Source organism: Psammomys obesus, unplaced genomic scaffold, assembly GCF_907164565.1.
Source record: "Psammomys obesus unplaced genomic scaffold, mPsaObe1.curated_primary_1811, whole genome shotgun sequence".
Taxonomy (NCBI): domain Eukaryota; kingdom Metazoa; phylum Chordata; class Mammalia; order Rodentia; family Muridae; genus Psammomys; species Psammomys obesus.
Window position 1 is genome coordinate 6,210,441 of NW_026586662.1, and position 16,475 is coordinate 6,226,915.

At 36.8% G+C, this 16,475-nt stretch overlaps 1 protein-coding gene across 1 annotated transcript in view; it reads right to left on the bottom strand.

Moving 5' to 3' along the window:
* The window catches only part of Mei4 (meiotic double-stranded break formation protein 4), a 122,068-nt gene that overhangs the window by 96,119 nt on the left and 9,474 nt on the right, over positions 1–16,475 (bottom strand). The window lies entirely within an intron of this gene.

The window sequence follows — 16,475 nt, forward strand, 5'->3', positions numbered from 1 at the left end:
GGGGGGGGGGTCACCAAAACATGAACAACTGTATTAGAGGGTCCCAGCGTTAGGAAGGTTGAGAACCACTGAAAACAGTCATATACCAAAGCAGAATGAGGAATCCCTATCTCAAGCTATCCTACAGAGCCAGAGTAGCAACACTGCATGGTAGTAATACAAAATCAGACATATAAAAAGAACAGAGGAACTAGACTAAATAAAAATCCTCACAGTAATACCCAGAGGACTTTAGAAAAGAAAAGAAAAGAAAAAAAAAAGACAAAATTATACACTGGAGAAAGGACACCCATTCAAACAAATGGGGCTGAAAAACTGATTATCTACATTGAAACAAACCCAAACAAAAATGAAATGAGATCTGTATCTCTGTACCTCTCTCTATCTGTGTATAAAGTCAACTCAAAATGAATTCCTTAATATAAGACCTCAAATTCTGAAACTATTAGAGGAAATCTTAAGAAAAACCCTTCAGGATATAAGCACAATCAAGGATTCAAATAGTTCAGAAAATTATACCAAAAATGAGCATGCGATTGTATGAAATTCATAGGCTTCTGCACAGGAGAGGAAACAACAACAAAACCTTGACTGAGTAAATAGAATCCTTCTGAGTGAGATAACTCTTTCTTAACTGCGCTATTGTGCTGAAGTACGGAAGATAACAGTTCTCCAACTTGGTACACGTGATCTTCCTAACAGGTTTATCACCGGATTTAATAGAGATAAAATACACATACATAAATTGATTTTGTACTCAGACAAACAGTGTACACTCAATAAACATAAGCCATTGCTATAAATTACCAGCACTTTTATGAAATGTACAGTAAAATCGTATACAAAGACATAGGGAATGAGATAGTAACTAAACGCTGTAACAACTACCACCTACTTAAGTCTACAAATTCAGCATGTGTCTCTCCTACATACTGAGACCTATAAATATTCTATTTCATTTTGCTGAACCACAGACATCACATTTACTGTTTCTAAATTCCAACTTAAATCTATTTGCCATTTCAAGACAGATCTCAAGTATGGTCAGTAAATAAAGAATAAAGTGTAATTTCTGTAAAAATGAAATAAATTGTTATAAAATTAAAATATTTGTATTACATAAATAATGTATATAAATTATTTATAACTATTATAATTTATTAAAAAAGAAAAACAAAAATAGAGCTGGTACCTTCCTATAACATACCATGACCTGGAAATGTTCACTTCTGGTTCAAAGGTAATATCTGCTCATTCATTCAATTTTTGATGTCTTATCTCACTCACTTTTATAGCCTTTACACGATCCCTAAAACTAAACCTACAGATCTGTTGTAAAGATAATATATTCTGTATCCTCTATAAGCCCCATGAAGTTCATGATTATCAAACTGAAGATGTCTCTATACACATACAAAGGCAAAATTCATGTCTATTCTATGTATTCTCTGTTACAGCTGATTTCACTAATCCTTCTGTCACTGGGTACAGTATTATGGATAAACCTAGTCTCATTTCTCACCAATACACATACAGTGAAATTCCATATTACACTTATTTTACTTTACCAAATCTAATGATCAGATTGCTCCAAAGGAATACACACAATTTAGTGAGTGTGTGAGAGAGAGAGAGAGAAAGGGGGAAAGGTAAGAACAATTAAAGAAGGAAAGATATCCCAAGATATTTACTAGACAAGATGGAGACCCAGAAAAGCCAAAGATGTTCTAGTCCAAACACCAGCAATCTGTAGACAAAAGGACTGATGGCTCAGATTGAGTCTGTAGGAAAGAAGAGACTTGCATTTCCCCCAAAGTCAGAAATGAATGCGGAAATGCCCCTCACTAGAACAGAATTGGCTTTTGTCTTCTGGACATGCCTTCAGCCTACTGGATGAGAGCAACCCAATCTGCTATACTCCGCAATCTGTAGAGTGCCCAGAGAGCTGAACTGAAACTTAATAATCAAGACATCTGTGTCTCAGTCCTCCCCCAATAACTTCCTCAAACTGATTCATGCCACCATCATCGCCTTAACTATTTAATGCACCATCTTCACCCACGTGAGCGACCAGCCTCTAGTTTCATCCTCCCCTGTCTACCTTTGGTAAAGGACCACTTTGATGATAGGCCACTTGTTCTTAAAAAGTATTCTAGAAGTGTCTCATGCTACAGAACGGAGTCCTCCAAGGTCCTCAGCACACAAACTAAATCACTGTTCGCAACCCTCCCCCTAACATTCCTACTTAGCTTACCTCTGTCTACACCCTCTTTCCTGCATTTAACAATAAGCCATTGTTATTTTACTTATGTGGTTGTTAAGTTGAATACTTGTAAAAAAAAAATCACACACACGTATATTATGATTAAATGAAGTAACATCCATTAAAATATACTCAACATAGGCATGTATAATTTGCCACTACCAATTACGATTTCCAATTATTAATAATCATTATCCAAAATACACTCAGCATTGAATAATGTATAAGTAATATTTATGCCACCTGGTGGTCAAACAGAAAATGTTATTTAAATCCATTTCATAATTTCATTTTAGTAATACTTTTTGTATAGTTTTTGAAATTATAAGATAATTACGAATGTCATTATAAAATAATTACATTCTGTATTTATTAAAAAAAAACATTCCTCCTTCCTCCCTCCAACCCTTCCCATGTTCCCCTTCTCAAATTCATGACTTCCTTTTAAGTATTTAGGTATACACGTATATAGATATAGATATAAATATAGATATAGATTTAGATAGATAGATAGATAGATAGATAGATAGATAGATAGATATGTAAACATATAAATACACACAACGTGCTTAGTTAGTCCATGTTACTTGCATTTCTATGATCTCAAAGCAGACAACTTGGGATACGATAATCAATAATTTGGGGGCTCTTAATGACAGTATTTCACGTAAAAGCAACTGCTTGCTTCTTCCTCTAGGAAGATATGTTTTAACATATAACAAAGTTTATTTGAGAAATACTGACAAAGGAAAGGTTTCATTGCATTCTCCGCAAGTACAGCAATGTACATCACATTCTAACTTTAAATACACCAAAAAGAATGAAACATCGAATGCATGGGAATTTAACCAAATGGAATGATTCCTCATAACTGAACCATCTTTTCTGACTATAAACAAAACAAAATGTGTAATTGTGAGCCAATTTTATCCTAGACAATTTGACAGCACAGTTCCTCGTGCCTTTCAAAGCTCAGACTCTGGTATTTCCATATAGTCTCTTTCCTGAGATGCCTTCTGGCTCCCAACAAGAACTCTCTTTACTGCAGCGCCCTTTGCACCTGTGGCTTTCTCCACCTATTTCACCTTCCTGAATATCTCCATCCTAACAACCTTTGATGGGTTACTTCTAGCTAAAGACTCTTAAATCTATATCTCTAATCATAATCCATTCTCAACTCATTAGTTTTCTTTGCTGGCTATTGTCTCTCTTTTTCAATGCTGACAGAACTTTACAAGGTTATTTCTTTGTTAATTAAGTTTTTTTATTTACTTTATAACACAAGTGCAGCTTTCCCTCCCTCCTCTCCTTCAAGTCCTCCCCTCTCACCTCATTTTTCCCTCTCCCCACATCCACTCTTCCTCCTTTTCCTCTCACAAAAGGAGATAGATTCCATGGATATCAGCTAGCCCAGAGATATGAAGTTGCAGTAGTATTGAGGCACATCTTCTACTGAGGCTAGACAAGGCAACCCAGTTAGCGAAAAGGGATTCAGAGGCAGGCGATAAACTACACCACTCCAAGACATATACCCAAAAGAAGCTCCACCATACAAGGACACTTGCTCAACTCTGTTCATAGCAGCTTTATTTGTAATAGCTGGAAACTAGAAACAACCTAGATGTCCCTCAGCTGAGGAATTGATAAAGAAAATGTGGTACATGGTACATGAGCGACCCCAAAAATTCAACCAGAGAACTCCTTCAGCTGATAAACAACTTCAGCAAAGTGGCAGGATACAAAATCAACTCAAAAAAATCAGAAGCCCTTCTGTATACCAAAGACAAAAGATGTGAGAAAAAAATCAGGGAAACAACCCCTTCAAAATAGCCACTAATAACATAAAATACCTTGGGGTGAATCTAACCAAGCAAGTGAAAGACCTGATTGAAAAATAGTTTAAGTCTCTGAAGAAGGAAATTGAAGAAGATATCAGAATATGGAAAGATCTCATGCTCATCGATTGGTAGGATTAACATTGTGAAAATGGCCATCCTGCCAAAAACAATCTACAGATTCAACGCAATTCCCATCAAAATACCAACTCAGTTCTTTACAGAGCTTGAAAGAAAGATTCTCAGCTTCATATGGAGGAACAAAAACCTCAGAATCTCCAAAACGATCCTGTACAATAACAGGTCATCTGGAGGTATCTCCATCCCTGATCTCAAGCTGTGCTACAGAGCAATAGTAATAAAAACTGCATGGTACTGGCATAGAAACAGAAAGGAGGATCAGTGGAACCGAATAGAAGACCCAGAAATAAACCCACACATCTATGAATACTTGATTTTTGACAAAGCAGCCAAATCCATTCAATGGTAAAAAGCATCTTCAACAAATGGTGCTGGTCCAACTGGATGTCTACATGCAGAAAAATGAAAATAGATCCATATCTATCACCCGGCACAAAACTAAAGTCCAAGTGGATCAAAGACCTCAACATAAAACCAGAAACTCTAAATCGGTTAGAAAAAAAAAGTGAGGAACAGCCTAAAACTCATTCGCACAGGAGACAACTTCCTGAACAGAACACCAACAGCACAGGCTATAAGAGCAACAATCAATAAATGGGACCTCATGAAACTGAAAAGCTTCTGTAAAGCAAAAGACACTGTCGTCAGAACAAAACGACAGCCAACAGACTGGGAAAGGATCTTCATCAACACTATATCTGACAGAGAGCTGAAATCCAGCATATACAAAGAACTAAAGAAGTTAAAAAGCAATAAATCCAGTAATCCAATTAAAAAATGAGGAACAGAGCTAAACAGAAAATTTTCTATAGAGGAATATAGAATGGCAGAGAAACACTTAAAGAAATGCTCAACATACTTAGCCATCAGGGAGATGCAAATCAAAACGACCCTGATATTTCACCTTACACCCATCAGAATGGCTAAGATGAATAACTATAGTGACAACATATGCTGGAGAGGTTGTGGAGAAATGGGAACCTTCCTCCATTGCTGGTGGGAATGTAAACTGGTACAACCACTTTGGAAGTCAATCTGGCAGTTTCTCAGACAATTAGGAATAGTGCTTCCTCAAGACCCAGCTATACCACTCCTAGGCATATACCCAAAATTTGCTCAAGTACACAACAAGGACATTTGCTCAACCATGCTTGTAGCAGCTTTATTTGTAATAGCCAGAACCTGGAAACAACTCAAATGTCCCTCAATGGAGGAATGGATACAGAAATTGTGGTATTTTTACAAAATGGAATACTACTCAGCAATCAAAAACGAGGAAATCATGAAATTTGAAGGCAAATGGTGGGATCTAGAGATGATCATTCTGAGTGAGCTATCCCAGAAGGAGAAAGACACACATGCTATATACTCACTCATATAGTCCTATAAGATATGATAAACATAATGTAATCTATACACCTAAAGAAGATAAACAAGAAAGAGGACCCGGGGTAAGATGGTCAATCCTCACTTAGAAAGACAAATGGGAGGTGCATTGGACATAGGAGAAAACAAGTAACAGGACAGGAGCCTACCGCAGAGGGCCCCTGAGAGACTCTACCTAGCAGTGTATCAAAGCAGATACTAAGACTCATAACCAAACCTTCAGCAGAGTGTAGGGAATCATATGAAAGAAGGGGGAGTTTGTATGATGTGGAAAGGATAGGAATTCCACAAGGACCAAATATATCTGGGCACAGGGGTCTTTTCTGAGACTGACACTCAACCAAGGACCATGTATGAATATAACCTAGAACCTCTGTGCAGATGAAGCCCATGGTAGCTCAGTAACCAACTGGTTTCCCATAGTAAGGGGAACAGGGACTACTTCTGACAGGAACTCAATGGTAGGCTATTTGACCTCCCCACCCCCCAAGGGAGGAGCAGTCCTGCTAGGCCACAGAGGAGAGCTCTGCAGCCAGTCCTGAAGATACCTGATAAAACAGGATCAGATGAATGGGGAGGAGGTCCCCCTTATCAGTGGACTTGGAAAGGGGCAGGGAGGAGATGAGGGAGGGAGGGTTTAGGAGGGAATGAGGGAGCAGATATAGCTGGGATACAGAGTTAATAAAATGTAATTAATGTAATTACATTTTAATGTAATTAATGTAATTACATTTTAATGTAATTAATGTAATTACATTTTAATGTAATTAATGAAAAATTATTACATTTAAATGTAATTAATGAAAAAAACAATTTATTCACTATGTATCCCACCTGTAGCTCCCTCCCTCATCTCCTACCAGTCCCACCCTCCATCCCAACCCTCCCCCTATATCCCTTCCCTAGTACACTGATAGGGGTGGTCCTCCTCCCTTGTCCAATTTCTCTATCTAAATTACTAGTCACCAAGAAAATACAGATGAATAACTTTTAAAAATACATACTACTTTCAACAAGCATAAAATGTGGTACAATTTATACAATGGTGTATTACTTAGCCATTAGAAGCAATGACATCATGAAATTTGCAGGCAAATGATGGAACTACAAAAGATAATCCTTAGTGAAGTAACTCAGACCTAGAAAGACAAACATGTTATAAACCCACTTATAAGTCGATATTAGTTATAAAGTACAGGATAGCCATGCTACGAACTACAGACCCAAAGTAGCTAAGTAGTAAGTAGTGCCCAAGGTGGGATGCTTGAATTTCATTGAGAAAGTAAAACAGATTAGACATCAGGGGTAGGTGGAAGGAGGAGGGGGTGGGATGAGAACAAGAAGGATGAGGTGGGGAAGAAAAAAGGGAAAGAGTACTAGGAGAGGCAAATAGAGGACCTAGAAACCTAGCACAATGGAAACTTCCAGGAATCTATGAGAGTAACCCTAGCTAAGACTCCTAGCAATTGAGGATATAAAGCTTGAAATGGCCGTCTCTTGTAACCAGGAAAGACTTAGAACAGAGGGACACCAAACCAGCCACAAAACCTTAGATCCACAATTTGTCCTGCCTACAAGATATGTAGGGTTGTAAAAGATGGGGCAGAACTTGAGGGAAGGGCCAACCAATGAGTGACCCAACTTGAGACCCATGCCATAAGAGGGAGCCCACCCATGGCACAATGACTGCTCCTCCACTATAGTTGCTGACAGGAGCCTAGCATAAATGTCAATAGAGAGGCTTCACCTAGCAACTGATGGAAACTGATACAGAAACTCACAGCCAAACATTAACTGGAGCTTGGGGAATCTTGTGGAAGAATGGAGACAAAAAATTGAATGAAGCAGAGGGGTTAAAGACACCATAGGAAAACCTACAGAATCAACTAAGCTGGGCCCCTAATGGCCCAGAGACTAAACTGCCAACCAGAGAGCATGAATGGGGTGAACGTAGGCTCTCTGTACATCAGTTGTGCAGCTGGGTTTTCATGTGGCACTCCCAAATCAGAAACAGGGGCTTGTCTCTGAATAAATTATTTCTTACAAAATAATCACTGGCATTTTGTTGAATATTAAATTAAAAATAAATATTTCTTTCTGTTATGAAATTATGAGATTTAGGTTTAGGATGTATGGGTTTAAATGAAGGATTTACTAGATAAAATTCATCAGAGACAGTACAGTGAACATATTGACATGATTTTCTAGCATGCTGATAACCCAGGATGTGACCATCCAAACTGGAATAAATAAATAATCAGATATTATAAGTCAACTTATTTAGCTACCTATCTATTTACTTTGGCTCAGTTTGAGATTACTTGAACCTTTCATAGAATGGAAGGCATTATGGAAGAGCTAGCTTCTTGTGGGTAGAAGTATCATAAAAATACTTGCTCATATCTACATGGACAAAAAGCAGAACTATATATCTCGAAGCTTGCACCACGGTAATTAACTTACTCCCATGTAGATAAAAGATCTACAGCCTTTCTAAACAGTGTCATCAACTTGTATCAAGAGTTTAAACACATGAACTGGGAAAGGGGTGATCATTTTATATACAAGTCATATTCTGGCCGTTATCTCAACAACCTGACCTCTGCACCTGACCTTCCAAGCCCAAAAGAAATCAGCACCTTCCCTTAGATTAACTTCAATATCCTGACATCAATGCTATCCCTGGGTCTCCAGTGTTTGGAACTTGTGTGACCTTCAGATACTAATGCATCTTGATCCTGACTACCTTTCTAAGTCTGTTCAGTCTACTCCCATTTTAGAAATTTCTTTTGCCTTAAACATTCTAGCAAATTGCTCTCTCAAGCCTCATTGAGAGTTTTCTCAAGGCTGGTTTCCTGTCATTCAAAATTTCTTTAAATATCATTTCTTCAGAAATTCCTTCTCTCACCACCCTAACCTAAGGAAGCCTCCAGATCAATCTTTGTCCTATTTTCCTGTTTCTTGGCCTGTCACTATCAATTCATGACCATTTCCCACTGATTTTTTTGTTTTTTTGTCTTGACCCTTAAGCATGTGTGCTTCAAGAAAGAGATAGACTTCTGGTCTACTGCTTTATCTCAGAGTGTATAATTCTGAGCAAGAGCTAAGTAAGATTAAACAAACACACCCTTTTTTATTCCATCTCTTTTATTTCCATTATCATGTGATTGTGTGTAAAGAGTGGAGCAAGATAAGGAAATCTGAGTCTCTTGTCCAATTTCTCTATCTAAATAACTAGTCACCAAGATAATATAGATGAATAACTTTTCAAAAAACATACTACTTTCAACAAGTACAATTTACGTCAAATAAACGTTACAGTAATCTTCTGTTTTCATCCTAGAAAAAAAACCCAGGCTCTATCTACCAACTGAAAAAGCACATTTTGTGCTGTGTCATGCCTTCTCTTAGAAAGACACACACTAGATTTTTTTTTATTATTTATTTTCTACACTGTTTATTTCCTACTCTATATGCCAGTCATCTTAAGCTGTTTTCCAGTAGATTCTTATATTTATCTTTATACTATTCTCTCCTGCTTAAAACAGCTGTCTAGAAATAACCTTTTCATACATTTTATAGAAAATATATAGCATACTGAAATCGTTCAGCCAATTCAATATTTCTATAACTTACATCATAAAGGGAATATGCTTCAGTTGAGTAACCTTGAGACAAGAACTCAGTATTTCCATGCAGAAAACATCAAACTTGTATCTCAAATAAACATTTCTGGATTTTTCTCTTATTTACATCATATGTACTGTTTTTTTTTCCTTCCCAGACATAGAATTAAAGAAAATGTATGTCTCAAAATGACTGCTGTTCTGTTTCCAAATTCTAGCTTTTAGCAGTTGTTGCCTGTTCTGACTAGACTCTAAATCTCTATGATACAAGAAGCTATCCTGAAGTAACTTGCTTCTCTAATGTTCTGTCTTACCTACAGATAAGAATTGTTTAAATTCTATTAAAATCTAGTACAGTCAGCTCATACTATGCCAAATTCACTAGCCCCTCCAACGCACAGGTCCCAAAAGTCAATGTACAATTGTTATATATTAATTCATATTTATTGTGTTATATTTTTAGAGAATAATGATTTGGGCCTTTTTGTGCCATTCCAAATAATACCTTCACAACTTCCAGAATGTTTTCCTACTTTCTCTTATGGTCCTCATAATGTTGTTGAATATTTCCAATCTCAACAGCAGCTCAAATCTCTTTCCATGGATTACCTTTCCAACCTTGCAAAAGTAGAAGCTTTCCTATGCTACCTATCCATTCCACCTTAGCCTAAGTCATTATTATTAAGTTATTATTTCATGATATTACAGCCTCCTTCCTGCCCAGTGGTTATGATTTATCTCCCACCAACAATCCAATCCACACAGAAGTGATAGCAAGAAGTTTAAACTCTTAGTTAATTTAACCAAAGGCTCTTTCCATTGTCACAAAACTTTTACCAACTGAAAAAAGCCCCACAAATGTTGGACACCTGCCTTTTCCTTGGCCTTCATCATAGCCCCAATATTCCTTATTTGTTCTCTTCCACAGTCAGTGTGGCCTCTGTCTATTTGCTGAGCATTCCTTTCTCATGGCCATTGAGTGGATGGCTCTTTGAGGAGTTAGCCCAACCACCTCCTTCTATAGAAGGGCACACTGCCCACGCAGTCTAACTATTCTTTTCTTTTCCTCTCTAGGTAATTCGCCACCAGAGCCTACTTTTATTGTCATTGACATGTTTTAACAGACTCTAATATCCCTTCCTTATTGTTTCATTAAGTTATTTTCTGCTTTGTGAATAGAAAATTTATTACTAATCTATTCTCACTACAGAAATGACAGAAGAATTGTACATTGAATAAGAAATGAACTGATAAATTAATGTACCTATTTCAAGATATCTTGCCTCCCTAACCAGACACAGGCACCTGATTAGTGAACAGACTTTTTGTCCCTTTCTCATTTTTGAAATCAAGTACCATACTGATAGAACATGACATATTCAAGTATATGTTTTATATATTATTTTCTCCGTTTCAGGAGATTATCGGCATATTTTTGAATTGAACCTGTACTAAGAAATATTATAAATGAGTTTTACCATAAACTTTCAATCTATAAACACCCAGCCTGAAATTTCATTTTATTATATAATAATTAAAAGCATACAAGACATCTGTAATTTTAATTCCTTTATCTTTCAGTTCCACTCTTTAAATCATATCCATATTCTAGGAAGACAATGTGGAAAGGGTGATCAACAGTTATAGACTTTGACTCTGTAGATGCTGATAGCATCATGTAAGTCACACACAATAAATATATATCTGCTTAGAATTAAACCCTTAGGAATCCTAATAAGAAAACGTCCCAAGTCTGAGCTTCCTGCCTGTATATAAACACATTCTGACTACATCATTTTTACAGCTTATTGTGTATAGTTAGTGGTTTTGGAAATTAGTCTAGTTTCAAGATATTTTTTTTTACATTTCATACATTGAAACTGATCTATGAAACGTAGGCCTTGTTAAACTGCCATCAAAAAGTTCAGTGTCTCACCCTAAAATAATAATTTTTCCTAAAACATACTGACAATCACAAGTACTAAGGGAATTGTTTCCTGTTTAAAATAAGGGGGGGAAATCACAAAATTCAGGCAATCATGGTTAACACTGCATTTTGACATCCTTGCTTTTGATGTGGTTATAGTTGGCAGTTCTGCTTTCCTATGCCCTTTCATTGGAAGGCGATATAAGTGCCTACTCAGAGCTAATGACAAATCAGACTATCTGCAGGTAACTGCTAAGCATACATTTAAAAAAAAAAAACTTGGCATCTCCAATGATATAATCTGGCAGGCCTAAGAAACAGAAAACATTTACAAAAGCCTCTTTAATCTTCACTTTGGGTGACTATTGATCGTGTTTCTTCCATGTGCTGACCGTAATTATAAAATACACAATACATACTCCTACGCATCTTTCAGAGTCTTAATATATGCACCTATTGTCCATTCAGAGTACTGAGAGTCTGAATTCTATTAAGGCAGGTGAAAGAAATCTACCCTGCAACCCTACTTCCCTGTGATAGCTCAGAATTGCCATGTGCATCTAAAATATCTTTATTAGGTAAATACATCATTTACTGCAAGAGAAATCTGACTATGTATCTTCCAGATACCAAAAAGAAATAGAAAACAAAACAAAACACCAGCTCATTAAATTGTCTCCCTTTCTTGTTTGAAGTGGGAAATACTTTCAGATCTTATAAGTAGTAATAGTTAAATCACATATGCAACCATTACTTTTGAGATAAAAATAATTATAGCTCAAGTTGAATATTATGAGCTTGTAATCTCAGCACTGGAGGAGCTGAGGCAGGCTGTTTTTGAGTTCAAGGGAAGTCTGTTTTACTCAGAACATTCTAGGCCAGTCTGGCTTAGAATCTTCATATTGGAACAAAAGATATTGTTTCTATTCTGATCCCCTTGAAGCAGCCTTTTCCTCCTCTTTTTATTTCCAGTAGGTAATTTCAATGAATTATGTTAGTTTGGTTTCAATGTGCTCTACTATGGAATCTTTTCATTGACTTGCTGGCTTCCACATTTGTTCTGGTTTTTGTTGTTGTTGCTGCTGCTGTGTGCAAGACCAAGAACAAAAACAACTTGGGGCAGGAGAAGGTTTGTTTGGCCTACAAGTTACAAACAGTCCATTACAGAGGGAACCAAGGCAAGAATCCAGAGGCAAGAACTGAGGTGGAAAGCAAGGAGAAATGTTGCTTACTCGCTTGCTTCCTCTGCCTTTTCAGCTACCATTATTCATGCATCTGAGGCTCACCTCTCTAGGCATGGTAGCAACCCAAGAAGGCTTGGATTGACTGTGATTAAAGGAGACATAGAGAGAAACAAAAGCTTGTCATCCCAAGAGTCCAGGAGAGGCCACTGCTATAGTTACAACGTCAGTTGTAGCGAAGACCCTAGGAATAGTGGCCACCAAGAAAGACCACAAAAGTCAATAACAAGTGTAAAGTGGAAATGGCTCGAGTTTACCAAATAAGAGGTGGCTGTCATCATTACAGAGGTGAGGCTGCCCAAGCCCTTTGGAGCCCAACGTAACTGATGGTATACCTTCATCAATGGTGTCTCTTGGCCTCTCACAATCTCAAGTCTAAGCTGATCTCCATGACCCCTTCATGTTTTAAAAAACCAGCACCATGGGAGAGTCTTAAATATTCTCAAGTTGTGCTGCCATCTTGAGATACATATCGCCTCTGGTCCCTTTGGACCATGGCATTTGTACATGTGAAGTTGTAACAGCTATGCTTGTTGCCTATATAATGCCTGCAGTAGACTGAGCAAGTCAGCATTCCAGTATGGAAGGTGGAGAGCTCATGAGGCACCACTCTTAGTTTGTACCACTATGTACTGTCAAGAAAGTAAAAGAGGCTGGAATAACAATTGCTAACTATTCGTTCAAAGGAGCCCGAAAGCATCAATAACAGTCCAGTTCTAAAGGCGGCATGCTATCAGCCTACCTAATATGCAAAGCCAAGTCCTACTGTCCTTTCTTGCCAGTAATTTTGATTCCCTCACATCTCACAGTAGAGCTATTTATATACAGACATCTGCACACACCTGTATTTTCTTCCCTCCAATGGACCTATATCAGGTGCCTTGTTATAATTAATGAATAAAAAGTGCTAACATTTTGTGAGAATATTTAAGATCCACTGTTTTAACAATTTCTGCAAACACACTCTTAGTAATTGTGATCATTATGCTGTAGAAGATGTCACCAAACCTTTACTCACTCTGCCTACATAAAATTTTGAACCATTAGATCAACACTGCTCTGTTCTCGCCCTACCTCCATACTTGAAACAAAAAAAAACCGAAAAAAATACATGAATGGACTTGTATGTAAAATACAAAACACTGAGCTCAGAGAAGCAAAGAGTAGAAGTCCAGAACTGGAGTATGTGAATACTTCAATGACATAAAAGAATTTAAATTAGATAAGGATAATGCTACAAGCTGGTAGTAAGAACAGATGCATTTAATATTGAAAAATAAAAGTTCCCCTTAAAAACGTGGTTTCAATTTTGGCTGCATTTGAAAATAATCCAAATATTTTATGGAAAATGAAAGACACTGATTACTTAGTCCAATCCCTCACCTCTAGATTCAGATATCACAAATTTAGGTGTAATGTGGCATCAGGTGACCCTAGCATTAAAATCAAGGCTGATAAGAGCCACGCCTAAAACAGTGTGTATACCAACAGTAAAGCAACAAAGACTTTCAGAAATATATCGAAGAAAACCCCCCATAGTATTTGTCTGAGTTTGAAGTAATATATAGATCCTAGATTTTAATTTTTATATATGTAGGGGTGAGTTGGGTCATAAAAAGAATAGAAACAGTGAGAATGAGAAATGAGGTCTTAAGGAACAGAGAAGTGAAAAATAAAAGTAAGGCAATAGAATACATTTGCTATAAGGCAGAAAACAGCAACTGGGGAAAGAGAAGGCCAGCTGTGAGGATGAGGGTGGAGTAAAGGAATAACAAAAAAATAAAGTTTGTACAAATGCCATAACAAAACCCATCACTTTGTATTACTAACTTTGAAATGCTAATATAAAAATTATATATAGAGATAATTTACATATATATATATATATATATATATGTAAAGAAAAACCTACAAATTTAAAAATGAAATTGTGCTGGGGACTGTTGATATCGGGGAGAAGGAGCTCCCCTTTTTCTGTGGGGAAAGGGAGAGGGGAAGGCAAAATGAGGGAAAGGGGGCCTGGGAGTTGAGGAGAGAGGGAGCACTCTTGGGATGTAAAATAAACTGTTATTTTTTAAAAAAAGGAAACTACAAATCTGTCTGTGGCAATTCATTTTTGAAGTGAGCAGAAATAGTTATGAAAACTCCTGATTACTAACATGGGCTTGCAGGTGCAGAAGGTCTCGACTTATTCGGCACTTGGCACTTGCTGTTAAATGGTGTAAAAGAACACCTCAGGCTGCTGTTGCTTTCTTCACAATCACAGCCCAAGCAGCAGTCAGGGCTCCCTTCTTTCTCTCAGGTACTCTCCGCCTCTCTCTCCCTTTCCCTCTCTCTCTCTCTCTCTCTCCAGATCACCTAGCCACACAGTTCTCTGGCTCCATATACCGCTGCCTCTCCAGTTCTGTCGAAGAGCCACACAGATACACAGAGCTGCCCACCACTGTGGACTGAGAACTGCTCAGAAATCACAGATATGATGAGATTCTCCATGGTTCACTGAGTAAGAACTAACGAGATAAGGTTAAACACTTCATACAATCACACATAGAAACAGCTTCGGTGCCACTGAAAGCACAGTAAATTATTAACAAAATTATGCATTAAAATATGCAAGCTGCAATCTAATTTGTATAAAGTAGGTCAAAGACTGGGGCATTGTGTTAAAAATACTACTTTAGGGAAAGAAATGGGCATGTTATACTAAATTCCAGGGTAAACAGTATTTGTTATCAGAATAACAATGTGCAGAGGCAAGACACCTAAAGCCTCAGTATTCTGTATTAATTACAAATTAGAAAACTTTAAACATTATGAAATATGTAAAAGGAGTAGATAGATTTAAATTTTCATCAGTCACCTTTCACCAAGGTACACCTGTTAACATAAAATTATAACTCCTATGCATTACAATGTAGTTTACACTCAAATAGTCACCAAGCCCCATAAAATAATTTCATTATTTCATATTTATTAGCTTAATTGGATATGATATTTTAACTAGACCCAAAAATATTTTTTGAGGGCAAATTGATGTTCAAGATATCACTGAATCTAAAACCAAGGGAAAACACAAAAGTAACTTAATATTTAACATTTAAATTAATATAAATTTAACTTAAAAAATAGAGGTATTTTTGGCACCAGGATGTTGAAAGTATAAAACCCAGATTCCACTGAACAGTCTTTTTTCTGTGTAAAGCACAAACACTACTAGAAATACTCTGAATGTATTAAAGACATATAAGCAGTATTTCCTTTAACTCTGAAAAAAACTGGATACTGAGAACAAGAAAATGACCATATAATTTCTATAAATCTATCGGTGACATGAAATAACGGGTCTGTTCACAGGCTGTGACTAGCTCACACCAGTCTCATATCGCCTTTAACACACCAGTATCCCAAGACATCCTCTGCAGTTCTCTGTGTCCTGCTCATACTGAAACGTGCTAGTATATGTATTCTTCTTAGAAATTCACTCAAAATGCTTGATTTTAAGGTCAGTTACTTTAGGTTTCTATGTGACCTGGAACATAATGTAAACACAGTTCTGCATTTGTGATAGGAGACTTTATTTACATGGCAAAATTACATTGTCTTACTGTCTAGACTTAGCTGACATTCATCCACAGCATCATACTTATTATTTTTATCTTGATAACCATGTATACTTTTCAAATGATTCTTACAGTTTCATCCAATTTAAAGTTCATATAGATTTCCAGTATGCAATATGCAACTTTCTTTCTAATTATCTTCTCCCTACAAAATGTCTTTAAAATTACTTAAAATTGATATAAGAATCAGAAACTCCCTTGTTTGGAAAAGAAAGATTGCCTCAACAACTATACACTTCATTCCGTAAAATATGGGGTATCTTGGTAGACAAAACAGTATTCAAGGGTGCTTCCTTACTTTCTCCTAACTCTGCTGATTTAATCTTATGTTAAATGAATACTGAACTCTGGAACTGCAGGCTCAGTATTTTTGCTAGGTATTACAAAATGCTTCAAGGCTTGTTTCCCTCTTCATTTATGGTATGCAGGCATTATG